Here is a 13,542-nt window from a genome sequence, read left to right as displayed (position 1 = left end):
CAACAGCGATTGTTGGTACCGCGATGCTGTGAGTGTGTTTGTTTGTTTATCGGTTACACATCTCGCGATAGTAGGGAGGTTAATAATTTACAGAGGGAGGGCGGTACAGGGCAGTCAGATGGAAGGCGGTCGGCTTTTTCCCGTACGACACGCACACGAGGACCTCGAAATCCCTTTATAATTTTTCGGTACGTCTCTGCTATTGTCTTTAGGTGAATAGCGCGTAGGTATTGAGAAGTCTTTATCCGTCAGCTCTGAATGTCTGAGGTCCACTGCGCACCACGAAGAGAAGTCGCAAGCTATCAAGTCCAAAGCTATTGGAGAACTATGGGGTCGATTATCTGATTCAGAGCGGTACTCCTACTTCCAACGCGCCGCCGATGAAAGATATAATCACAAACTGGTTAATCCTGGTTTCAAGGCTCGACGATTCCCGCGGTATAGGAAACGAAACCGGTCGTTTTCGGCCGAACCCAGCCGTGTATTCGAATACGCGCGAGCACTGTCCACTGTCCGCGAATCTCAGCGACGTGCTTATTCATCTGCTCGTTCCCCCGTAACTTATGCAGAAGCCGCCATGGATCAATGTATGTAATTCAGTCCTGCTCGATTAGATTCTAAAGAGACGCAAGCTACATCTTTCTTATCACGTATGCCATTCCAAGAAACGCATACCTATCTCGACCAAAATCAAACTAACCTGGGTATGGGAAAGGAGGGCGTTGGAATCGGTACTGTTCGGCGTAATTTTCCAAGGTTCTGTTTGCTACGCAATTCTGAGTCCCATAGTCACAGCTTCCGGCCTGGCTATGACTCCCGCTGCTACAGGGTCAGTACTTCAGCGCCAAGACCGAGGTGAGTGGAAGGCTACTTGTGCATAGGCGGGAATGTGCTTATACGATCCAGAGCCGTTGCATTCTGGTGCCATTAGGAGTACGCGTCATGACAGTAGCAATGGTACAGAGAAAGAAATCCACGAGACGATGCATTGCCTTTTTGTAAGTTCGCTCTTCATCTCTGCAGGGACTTTTTAATGACGCGCCCGTAAAGTACGGGTCACAAGACGGTGGCCATTTAGCAGATAGCCAGCATGGTGTTTGAATCTGAGGATTCTATTCCTTTCATGGACTCGCTTGAAAGATTCGGCGAGGAGAAATGACTGAGCACTCTTTACTTGCTCCGCAGTAGTACTGTGAATATATTTGGATTGTCTTGTCTGGATGTATATTCGCTATAGATGGGGACAGACTCAAATTGTAAGGCTACGCGACAGGCTGCACGACTTCAAATCCATCGACCGTCCCTGCATTCGGTGCACCACCCCGTGATCCGCGAGGGAATTTCTTATCACGAGCCTGAGTAGCGTTCGGGGCGCTCGCTTTGTCCATCACCTTATCTTGATTCCCTATACAGAAGCTTGAGAACCGTGAGTGAGAGCCGGGTACTGGTAACTTACCCGATGCTTGAGTGGTTGCAGCCTGAGCGGGCGTTCGGGGCGCTCGCTTTGTCGGTCGCTTTATCTTGATTTCCTATACAGAGGCATGAGAACCATGAATAAAAGTCGGGCACTGATAACTTACCAGATGTTTGAGTGGCTTGATCCATTTCCATTCGATCGTTACTCTCCTCTGGTTGAGAGCTTGGCGGGACTTGGACGAAAGAGTCCGTCATGGTCATCACGGTGTCTTCACGATCATAGCCGGAGGACTCTTCAAGCTTGGTTGTTTGGCGAAGATCGCGTGCCGTTTGGTAGTCACATAGGTCGTCTGGAATTCCTGTTTGAAGTATAGTCACCGCGAGCACGGTGGCTGAAGCGTTGCATCAGTTAACGAGGTAGTAGATCAGCAGCAAAACCGCACCTGTGAAGCAATCATATACTTCATTGTTCGTGTCCTTTAAAGTGTAATGCTTGAGGGTAAAGGCGACTTCTACGACGCTCCCCACGATTGCAGCCTTCAAGTCGTCGCCAATAACCACTTCGTTGTCCTCGTTGAAGACTGTTAGAGGACGAATATGATGCTTTTTGCAAACATCGTCGAAGGCGTCCTGACAATCCTCGGGAACGGTCCATTCCATTGGCCAAACAGTTTCTAGGCAACGTCAGTGTTTGAAAACAGAACACCGATGGACATTGACCGATGTCGCCGTCCTTCTTTTTCTCGAAAACGGGTTTAGAGAAGCGAAGAACACTCCCAGACCCATCCGAATGGATAAAGTAGCGGGACTTGGAGTTGTCGCAGATGCCAGACTGGAGGCGGTTCACTGTTTCGATTTGTCGGTCCCAATCCACGTCGAAAATGGTGTTTTCTAGCGAATGTAAGAGGTAGTATATATAAATAAGATAGAAAAAAACGCACCAGGTTTCTCAAGCATGAAAGTGAACTTGGCCTTGTTCAGGCGGTCGTTGAAGGCCGGGCGCCAACCTCCTACACCATCCACGTTCGCCTGAGACTCAGAAACGACACCGACCGCTGTAAGCACAGCGACCTTTCCGCGTTTGCCAGTGTCGTCGATAAGACAAGCTACGTGGCCATTTTCTTTGCGCTTCCAGGAGAAGTGAAGTTTCTTGGAGCCTAGGTAGAGAGGGGATTTGAGGAAGCTTTCGCGAAGAGTTGCAAGATCTGCCTGCGTTAGTTGCGTTTAAGCGAAAGCAAGGAGTAACTCACCGAGCATGGCTAGAAAGTCTGGGACACGGAGAGATGTATGCTTCGACACTGTCTTTTATAGCGAACGGCCATGGGCCTACTTGTAGCGACCGCTCGCTACAGGCAGTGTAGATGAGATCGTTGTGCGTCGGAAACGGGCAGGAAGATTTTCCCGCGACTGAGCGTGGAGTCGAAAAGCGAAAAGTGTGACCGCTGATGTGGAGTTGTGGAGCGATGGAACCGGGTGGCCGGATTTTTCCGATATAATATGATCCGCGGGCCCGACGGCGGACTATCCCCCTTCTTCGTTCATCGAGATCCAAATGGCTCGGGGCACACGCCGGAACGCTTTGAAATCATGTACATCAATATTTTTGAAATTTTTAAACGGTATGGACTCGAAAAGGTCAGAAGTCCACTGCAAAGCTTGACAGATACTAGGATGCTGCAGGTTCATTCTCTTGTACCGCGCGGTACAACCTGCACATCTTTTTAGCCACAATTTCCCATTTCTGCAATGTGGGGTGAGATGTAGAACGTGAAGGATCGTCGTAGCGTGCTCACCACAGCCCACATTTCCGTTCCGTGGTAGAAGGTAACAGACTTGCTCTCGACGCGGCGTAGTTCCGCGACAACTGCAAAAAAGTCCTCCGCGTTGCAAGGAAGGCACATTAGCTGCACCCCATGGGATTTCTGGGAGTTGGTCTCGGCGATTGTACAACTCAGTGTTGGTTTCCCAATTAACGCTAGTCTAGCGAATACTGCATCAATGCGCTAAGTCAAGGGGTGCTATGAGTACCTACCCAAGGAATATTTCCTGCGCACGACACCGAACAAGTTACCAGATGGTGAAGAAGCAGTATTGCTGCTCCATTTATGAGTGATTTCATGCAACTACTAGATGTTAGTCGATGGTCATTCATTAAGGCTATATTCCTAGGGACGAACGTGATCGGGGGGTGCCTCCCATCGCATGATAAAGCCTAGAGATGCAAGCGTAGATTGAAATACACCCCGCAAGTTAGGCGACTCGTCTGACGGAGCGTTCATTATAAGGCGCTGTAAAAAGAGCATTGTTTTTTGCCCCCCAGACAGTTGCTGCACTTACCAGTGTTCCATCGGGGTCGAAATTGAAGTCATACATGCGCGCAGGGAAGACGATCTTCACGGGGGAGTCGTCCCTCATTAAGACATAAGTACGAGCGAATATTTCGTGCCCTATGACTTCGACGGGGCTTAAGTGAAAGTCCTCGTTGAGTGTCAATTGGGGCAAGTGATAGAAGGCCATGAAAGAATGTACAGGCGCCAGGCAAGATGCTCCGTCCTTTAATACTGCAGATAGGCACGGATTGATTGTATCCGGAAGCATGAGAGAACAAATAGACGGCGAGGTTCAGACTAGCATTATCGAAGTACAGGAAAGAGAACGAATGACAGCAATTGATGTGAGATAGATGTGGTAAGCACTATTCAGTAATCAAAACGTGGCTTTGATGTTAGTAGGATGATTTTGGTCGAAGCTCAACTCCGGGTTGGCTTTCCACCACCTATGCGCCCCCGTCAATACACCTGAAGAAGGAAAAAAATGGACCTACTCGATTAGCAATGCGGTAATTTGCTTGGTGTCTTTGAAGACGGCGCGAGGATCGACTACTCGACCATCCAAGGTAGCGACTACCAAAACGTCCCCTGTGATGCATCTGACATGTTTCACTCCTAGGATGTGGTCTTTGGGGTCGAGCAGCGCTTTGTTGCGAGCATGGGTTTGGTCCATCGAGTTGAACATGACCGCCAGTTCAACGCCTTTGGTCTTGAGCATGCGCGGCGGTGGCTTCACGTAGGCCGTCATATAGGAAGAAAACGACACTCCCCCGATGAAGCGAAGAGGAGAACTGAACAGGGTAACCCCGCGGTGTTGGCCTTGTTGGGGTGGGCGATCGATCCAAAGGTCAGTTTGCAAGCCTTGGAGAGGAACGTCGTGGCTGGGATAGTTTTTGAGGACAGGTATCCGAACAAAAAAGGCTCCTTTGTTGCGTTCACCATACTTGATGGCTACGCGGGACCGTCCGCCATATACCTGCAAACAGTAAGCAGGCTGGTGCCAAGGCTGCCGAACACTCACATATCTGTTGATTATAGCTACATTCCGAGCGTGTGCAACGATCTCTAACTCAGGAAGATCGCTCACGCGCCATAGCAGGCCCGGGTCCATAACAGCAAAGGTTTGTTTGAGTAGCGCGTTTGGGCAGTTGATAGCTTCGCAGGGGTTCAGAGTGGTGGAGAACGCGAAGCAGTCCGATTTGAAGCCTATGAGCGCTTGCTGGCCGGTGAAGTCACGAAGCAACGCATTTTCATCGAAGGTAATCGTGGCTCGGTTGGGGTCGGGACCCTGAAAGTTTTTTATCTGCATAGGGCAGCGATCCCCCGAACAATAAATCGCCCCGCTCCCGGAAGTCGTCGGCCCAACCACTACGTCAATCCCTCTGCTCTTCAACACGGCTTTGTAGCGATGCAAATCGGTGGCTGAGTTCGAGGACAGCGCGCCCTCCCTGATTTCGACTTCGTCACGGATGAAGCCACGCACATCGAGAATGAAAATAGTCGACTCGGTCCAGAACACCGTGTGGTATGTGTCGTTGGCATGGATGCAAAGGTCTTGCACATAGATAGACCCCCCTCCTTCGTGGATGAAAAGGACCAGGTAGGGTGCTGCGACAGAATAGTCGACATTCCCAAGTGCATCTTCGTCACGCCAGATACGAGTAGGGTCTTGGTTATGAAGCTTGGGCGGTTTCTGATTGCAATACTCCACGATAATGGTGTCCCATCGACAACCCTCCTCGAAGCTGTTGACCATTAAGGAGGTTTCCGTGGAAAGTACCGAAGGAGTTGTCGGTCTGAAGTCCCGCCAACGGAAGAAACCCGCTGCAAACAGCAAAGGTTCCAACACGGCAATCGCGCCCGGCCCAACCCCGATGTTGACAGCTTGGAGATGGAAGAATCGAAGAGGATCGTACAACGAGACAGTCAACCAACGTGCCGTTTCGCCAATGAAGCCCCCATGGTGTGCTGTGATGACGGGGAGGATTTTGTCCGTGTGCACTCCGAAACAGTGACTAGCGAGCCCGCGAAACCGAAGACGATGAAGTCCGTTGACGACGTAGCGCAAGTACCGGGAACTGCGAGAAACGTGCACAAGGTCCGTGAAATGCAGGTAGGCGAACATCATCTGGTATAGCTCCGCTGCAAAAAGTCCTCGGTTGTCCGTGCCGTGTCTTGCTACGCGCGCTGCGACTTGCTGAGCGGGTGTGGTAGTCGCACCCCATGGTCGGGAAGAGGCAGGCTCGGTACTTGTCGTCGAGCTTCCACTCGCAGCGTTGGTCGTTGGGTCAAAGTCAGCGGCTAAGGATTGTTAGCGTGAAGAGACAAACAACGACAGAGGCTGACGAGAGGAAGGGTCGAATTCTTGTTCGTTGGCTCGAGCTTGCTGTAAGGCGCGAGGCAGTTCTCCTAGATCCACCACCATTTGCAACATAGAGTCAAGTTCAGCAACAGGTAGCGATGTCTTGTAGGCATTGTCGTTTGGCGAGCATGAACGGTACGTGTCCGCTCGAGATTCTTGCTGGGAAATTAGTGCAGAGCTGATGTCGACGTTGCTGTCAGCGCCTGAGTTGTTATTGTCGCTGCGCCATGCCATCTCGTCCTCAAACGTGACTGCACAGACGTCAACACGAGAAGGAGCGAAAGTGAAAACAACCTACGCGATGGGGGCGTATCCAACGCCATGCTGAAGGGCGGAAGTTGCGTCGGCGCGCCTACAGTGCTAGGAACAGAGTCAGAATGGGACAGGTTTGCGTTGGCTATATCCAAAGCTGATCGCGCTTCTTGCCCTATGTCAGGGCTTGCTTCTTGTCCTCGCGAGAGATTTGGCTCCATAGAATGTGTGGCCATCGATAAGAACGACGTCGCCGATTTCCTCCACGCTGTTGCTGTCGGTGCTGGAAGGGACCTATCCTTTTCAGGCTCGTAACCAGACGCTGTAAACCAACCAAAACCCAGCTGAAACTCCCCATCTAAATAAACGAAGAATGAAAACCTTGTATTTCCGATAGATCGCACACGTCTCCCACGACGAAAAACAGCGGCATGATCGATTGGATGCCTGTACCCACCGGTTCTTCATCGCGGCGGCTGGGATCTCACCTTTTTGGGACGAGGGCGGTGTGAAAAGAACTTGCGCCTCAGATTTGTGAGCGACCCCCTTGCGATGACATCGCACTCCGCCGGGCTACGATCGCCTTCCTTGTTAGGTTGGACCTGTTTCGCCCAAAAACTCCACAACATTCCCCCGCCCGACGGCCACGCGCGGTGGTTGACTTAGATAACGACAATCGGCGGGTTCAGCAACGAGGTAGGAAACAGAAAGTGCTGGAATTTGATGGGTAGACAGTCACGGTAACACACATATAGTTGTGATGTTGCGACAGAGGCTCGCGGAGATGATGGCATCATATCTTAGTAATACACGCGAAAATGTTGATATGATTCGCACTCTACAAAATTTAAACCCTCATATTTCGACGCGGACAATGTTTATTGTCACAGACTCCCGACAGTGTCCAATCGATATCGATCGCCTGGCGAAGGAGGCGGGGGGAGCTCGTCGTTACTAGTTCCGAAATTAAATACCCTGACTCCTTTGAAGTCTCCCCAGGATCGCGTTAGCCGAGGACATTCAGGGCCACATGAGCGACACAAACGATAAGAACCGGGGACTAGTCTAACCCACGGGTAGAGCGGTCCGGCGTTGTTCGCCATGAAATTTATATACCACGTCCACGAACTCGGGTGCCTCCATCCAGGCAGTGCCAAGCGTTCGTAAGTTAGCCGGGGGATAGAGACAGAGGGCGTAATGGCCGAATATCAAGTTCATTTTGGAAGTAAAGCGCGCAGATAGGGACCACGGGAAGCACGTTGTAGGACTGGGAAACATAGAGACATATCACGAAGCGCTGTGCAGAACTTTCCACCTACCAATTCCACTTATCCTTTCATATTAGAATGAACGGCCCGCTGGGCTGCACATTCTAATATGAAGGGATGACCCCAAATGCCCTATGCTGCAATAAATAGTCCAATAATTCTGCAACATCTCTAAGTTCTCAAGTCCCTCAGCGCTAAGTCCCTTCTATGCTGCTAATGCTGCAATAATCCACTGCTATCTAAGTTAGTTTCCTAAATTGGCAAATATGACATGAATAGTGATGATTAGTCACATATAAGGTAAAGTTTCAAAGTATACTATATGAGAAGGTTAGATGGTACCTTAGAGACAATGTCACATAGTATGACAAGTGTGACAAACTCCAAAAAAGGAAATCTTGTCAGTTGATAGTGACATTTATTTGGTCTTGACTCTCTATATTATTCAATACATATTGGTGATCAAAGGCTGGTTTCAGCTATATATATGCTGTTATATAATGGTATAAAATGTCAGAGGTGTGACATATCTCCTAAAAAAGGATTTTTTTTTGCAGCTGAACAGCAGAATCATCAGAGAATGTCACATATTGTGACAAAATCAAAGTTGTGTATTTTGACTATATAAAAAACTTCCATGAAATAACCTACTGTGGCAGCTCAATAAATGTGTTAGCACTGACACATCACTAGGTCATATATAACTGATAGGCTGCTATCACCTACCAATTCCATTTATCCTTTCATATTAGAATGAACGGCCCGCTGGGCTGCGCATTCTAACATGAAGGGATGATCCCAAATGCCCTATGCTGCAATAAATACTCCAATAATTCTGCAACATCTCTAAGTTCTCAAGTCCCTTAGTGCTAAGTCCCTTCTACGCTGCTAATGCTGCAATAATCCACTGCTATCTAAGTTAGTTTCCTAAATTGGCAAATATGACATAAATAGTGATAATAGTCATACTTTCTCTACTTAAGCAACAACTTGAAAGTATACTATATGAGAATGTCAGATCCTGTTGTCCTGGTCACAATGTCACATAGTATAAGTATAATGTATGTGACAAAATCCTTCAAAATGAAACTTTGTCAGTTGATGATTATGAATAAGTTATGTACCGTAGGACGTAAACAACCAGATGTGACAGTGGTATGTGATTGCATTATATAATCCTATCCAGACTTGGGTTGAAGTCAGGTCCTCAGTCAGCCTGCTACATTTGTCACATAGTGTGACATACTTCCAAAAAGGAATTTTTTGCTGTTTGACAGTACAATCATCAGTGAATGTCACAGATCATCACAAAATCAAAGTTGTGTATTTTGACTATATAAACAACTTTCATTAAATGACTTATGTATTGTCCCAGCTGAATAATTGTGCTAGCACCAGCCAATCATTAGCTGATCCATACCTGATCTAGTAATGTCTCTTGAAGTACACAACTTACATAAGTCATTGAAGCACTATCAAGGGTACCTGAATGATAAGATTATTATCCTTGATAATAAAATCTTATTACTATACCTACCTCTATCATCTCATGATGATTCATCACATGCATTGATGCTGCAATATCTTTACTAAGTCTACATGAATTCAGATGATTGTTGTCCTACTAGGTAGCCAATTATCAAGGCATAGGATGTCCTGATGTAATTATAGTTCCATGGGTTGAGATCATAATATTATACGAGTTTTTTTCTAGGTTTCATATTTTAAATTTACCTAGGCACAATGATCCCTTGATATCTTGCTAAGGAATCCACGGATAAGCATGATCCAAGTTGCATTCTGGTCTAATAGATGTCTATCTCAAATCTAGTGGCCCCCATAATTTCAAGTATCATTTCTACCAGTATATATAACATATATCATATTATATCAATCTCCCAGTAACTCACTGAGAAGTGAGAGGTACCCAATGAAATAAGAGTAGGAAGCATACAGAGGGGTCCCCCAATGAGCTTAAATTTCTCACACCACATTATATGCATTGAAAATCTTATTATTCCCTATTATACTGATAAATAGTACTACACATCATACTGCCAATACAGCCATGATCTGCTAATTGATTATGGATCAAACTATATCAAGTTCAGTCCATGAGGCATATATAGATACCCACATACTCTGATTGGTCTCTATATATCCTTAGAAGATGAATTAAGGTGAAGATTCCAAGACAGGTTGCGTGCAGAACTGGTTTACATGAATAGTGGGGTCTAGAGGCTGAGTACTAGACATTAAGATGCATGTATGGGGGTGTTTGGATGTGTACTAGGACCCTGAACTATAATTAGTTGTGGTTCTGGTATGTGTTACAGGAGGTAGCTGAAGAGAGGGTAGGTACCCATAGAGCAAAAGAGAGTCTCTTCGCTATTACAACTGGTCAGAAAATAATTTTCAGTATGATCCAAAACTTGGATGTAGGATGGTATAAACCCCCAAATGCATGAATGAAGTACTAGGAGGAGGGGTTTCAAAATTACCATTGATTGATAAGGTATTTTGATCATTATGGTTGCATATGATTACCATATTAACTATTGAGTCATTAAAAAAAGAATATCTAGTACTTGGAAAATCTAAGGTGGCTAAGTTGTGAGTTTGGCTACTCTAATGTGAGCCTCTGGCGTTTATTCACTCAACTCCCAGTGAATATGGCACTGAGAATGCAATGCATTGACCCATCAGTGTCCTTTGATCTCCATCAGCCTTGAAAGATGGCATATATCTCTGGCTATCTTTGGTGGATAAAGCTGGGATGGAGTTCATTTGAAAGGTATAGCTTCCTACTATCCTTGAGCCTCACCAGTTATATTTTATGTTGCAATTACCTTGATCTATTCACTGCTAAGCATGCCTGAATACCAAATGAAGCAGTATTTTGCTGATATCTTGGGACTAAATGCATGGAATCTCTTGATCTAAGTTTATATGATGCCATGTGATAGTCCCCCACACCTCTACCCATTTCTAAGTCCACAGTAAGTTTAAGGGCCATTCAATTCCCAGAGACCTTAAGTGCTATATAACACAGGATAGAGAGATGCCAAAATGGTGGGGGCACCATTTCCTGGGAGGTGCATGATACCCTTACCAGTTGATGTACTCAAATCAACTACATTCACAAAGGTCATCATATAGTGAACTCATCATTTTTTGGAGAGATAACACTGATAATGATACTGTAAGAGATCCAGAATAGCTATGGGGTTGATTCAAGTGCTAGACAGGTTCATTTGAGGGTTTATACCATCCTACATCCAAGTTTTGGATCATACTGAAAATTATTTTCTGACCAGTTGTAATAGCGAAGAGACTCTCTTTTGCTCTATGGGTACCTACCCTCTCTTCAGCTACCTCCTGTAACACATACCAGAACCACAACTAATTATAGTTCAGGGTCCTAGTACACATCCAAACACCCCCATACATGCATCTTAATGTCTAGTACTCAGCCTCTAGACCCCACTATTCATGTAAACCAGTTCTGCACGCAACCTGTCTTGGAATCTTCACCTTAATTCATCTTCTAAGGATATATAGAGACCAATCAGAGTATGTGGGTATCTATATATGCCTCATGGACTGAACTTGATGTAGTTTGATCCATAATCAATTAGCAGATCATGGCTGTATTGCCAGTATGATGTGTAGTACTATTTATCAGTATAATAGGGAATAATAAGATTTTCAATGCATATAATGTGGTGTGAGAAATTTAATCTCATTGGGGGACCCCTCTGTATGCTTCCTACTCTGATTTCATTGGGTACCTCTCACTTCTCAGTGAGTTACTGGGAGATTGATATAATATGATATATGTTATATATACTGGTAGAAATGATACTTGAAATTATGGGGGCCACTAGATTTGAGATAGACATCTATTAGACCAGAATGCAACTTGGATCATGCTTATCCGTGGATTCCTTAGCAAGATATCAAGGGATCATTGTGCCTAGGTAAATTTAAAATATGAAACCTAGAAAAAAACTTGTATAATATTATGATCTCAACCCATGGAACTATAATTACATCAGGACATCCTATGCCTTGATAATTGGCTACCTAGTAGGACAACAACCATCTGAATTCATGTAGACTTAGTAAAGATATTGCAGCATCAATGCATGTGATGAATCATCATGAGATGATATAGGTATAGTAATAAGATTTTATTATCAAGGATAATAATCTTATCATTCAGGTACCCTTGATAGTGCTTCAATGACTTATGTAAGTTGTGTACTTCAAGAGACATTACTAGATCAGGTATGGATCAGCTAATGATTGGCTGGTGCTAGCACAATTATTCAGCTGGGACAATACATAAGTCATTTAATGAAAGTTGTTTATATAGTCAAAATACACAACTTTGATTTTGTGATGATCTGTGACATTCACTGATGATTGTACTGTCAAACAGCAAAAAATTCCTTTTTGGAAGTACGTCACACTATGTGACAAATGTAGCAGGCTGACTGAGGACCTGACTTCAACAACCCAAGTCTGGATAGGATTATATAATGCAATCACATACCACTGTCACATCTGGTTGTTTACGTCCCTACGGTACATAACTTATTCATAATCATCAACTGACAAAGTTTCATTTTGAAGGATTTTGTCACATACATTATACTTATACTATGTGACATTGTGACCAGGACAACAGGATCTGACATTCTCATATAGTATACTTTCAAGTTGTTGCTTAAGTAGAGAAAGTATGACTATTATCACTATTGATGTCATATTTGCCAATTTGGGAAACTAACTTAGATAGCAGTGGATTATTACAGCATTAGCAGCGTAGAAGGGACTTAGCGCTAAGGGACTTGAGAACTTAGAGATGTTGCAGAATTATTGGAGTATTTATTGCAGCATAGGGCATTTGGGATCATCCCTTCATGTTAGAATGCGCAGCCCAGCGGGCCGTTCATTCTAATATGAAAGGATAAATGGAATTGGTAGGTGGAACTTTCAGTACAAAGCTAATAAGGCACAGCGAGACCTATCTCGTACATGTGCACGATGGGCGAATGTGTAGCTTTGAGCTACATTGTGGACATAGTCTGCGCGCCGGCCAGTATGAGGAAACCTTGGAAGCATGTCAGGTTATGCAAACACGAGGCAATTGGACCACATACGATTCGAAACCTAAAGCACCTTCGAAGAAGATCCGCCACCGCCGGACTGCGACCTGGGGACAGACGATATCGATGCAGTTGATAGAGACCCGGGCATCTTCGTTGACAGAGAAAGTAAATAATGCCAAGGGGACCGCACCGACGAGTACAGATGCCGTCTCTTCTAGTAACGCCAGGAAGACGTCGACCAATGGGCGGTTCGTGGCCTTGTCGTTGACTAGTCCGTCGCTAAAAAACAGTTGCAGACGGCGAAACACCCTTTCCTGGGTGACTTGTCGTGCCATCTCCATGGTTAGGCGATTGCACTGAGCCAGATTCATGAACAGTGGCCAGTTACAAGCCTCTAACGTCCCTTTGACGGTGGCGGCCGTGGAAAAAAACATAGTGCAAAGGGTGGCGAAGTCTCGCAGCATAATGCCAGTGTACGGTTCAAAGCCTTCGATTCTCGAGATTAAATACGCTACATCGCGAGGATATTACGCCCGATAAGTTGTCCGCGTAGGAGGCTGCGAAATTTGTGAGGTCCGTGTGCGATCGGACGGACCGGAAAACTTACTACTTCAGAATCGCCTTCACTGTGAGAAGATCGACCCGGGAGATATCACCTACTCCATCGAAATCGGGTTGGTTGCTGTGGTTTGTTTGGGTGCGCATGACCAGGATATTTCCATACCACGGGTGACCGAGATTCGGTAGCAAGCTTCGAATTGCCATGTTATCGTGCTGAGGCGTTACATCCGCGAGAG

This window comes from Mycena indigotica, assembly GCF_014461135.1.
Source record: "Mycena indigotica strain 171206Taipei chromosome Unknown Mind.scaff0006, whole genome shotgun sequence".
Lineage (NCBI taxonomy): Eukaryota > Fungi > Basidiomycota > Agaricomycetes > Agaricales > Mycenaceae > Mycena > Mycena indigotica.
The sequence above is the reverse complement of the archived record's forward strand: the minus strand, read 5'-3'. Positions refer to the sequence as shown.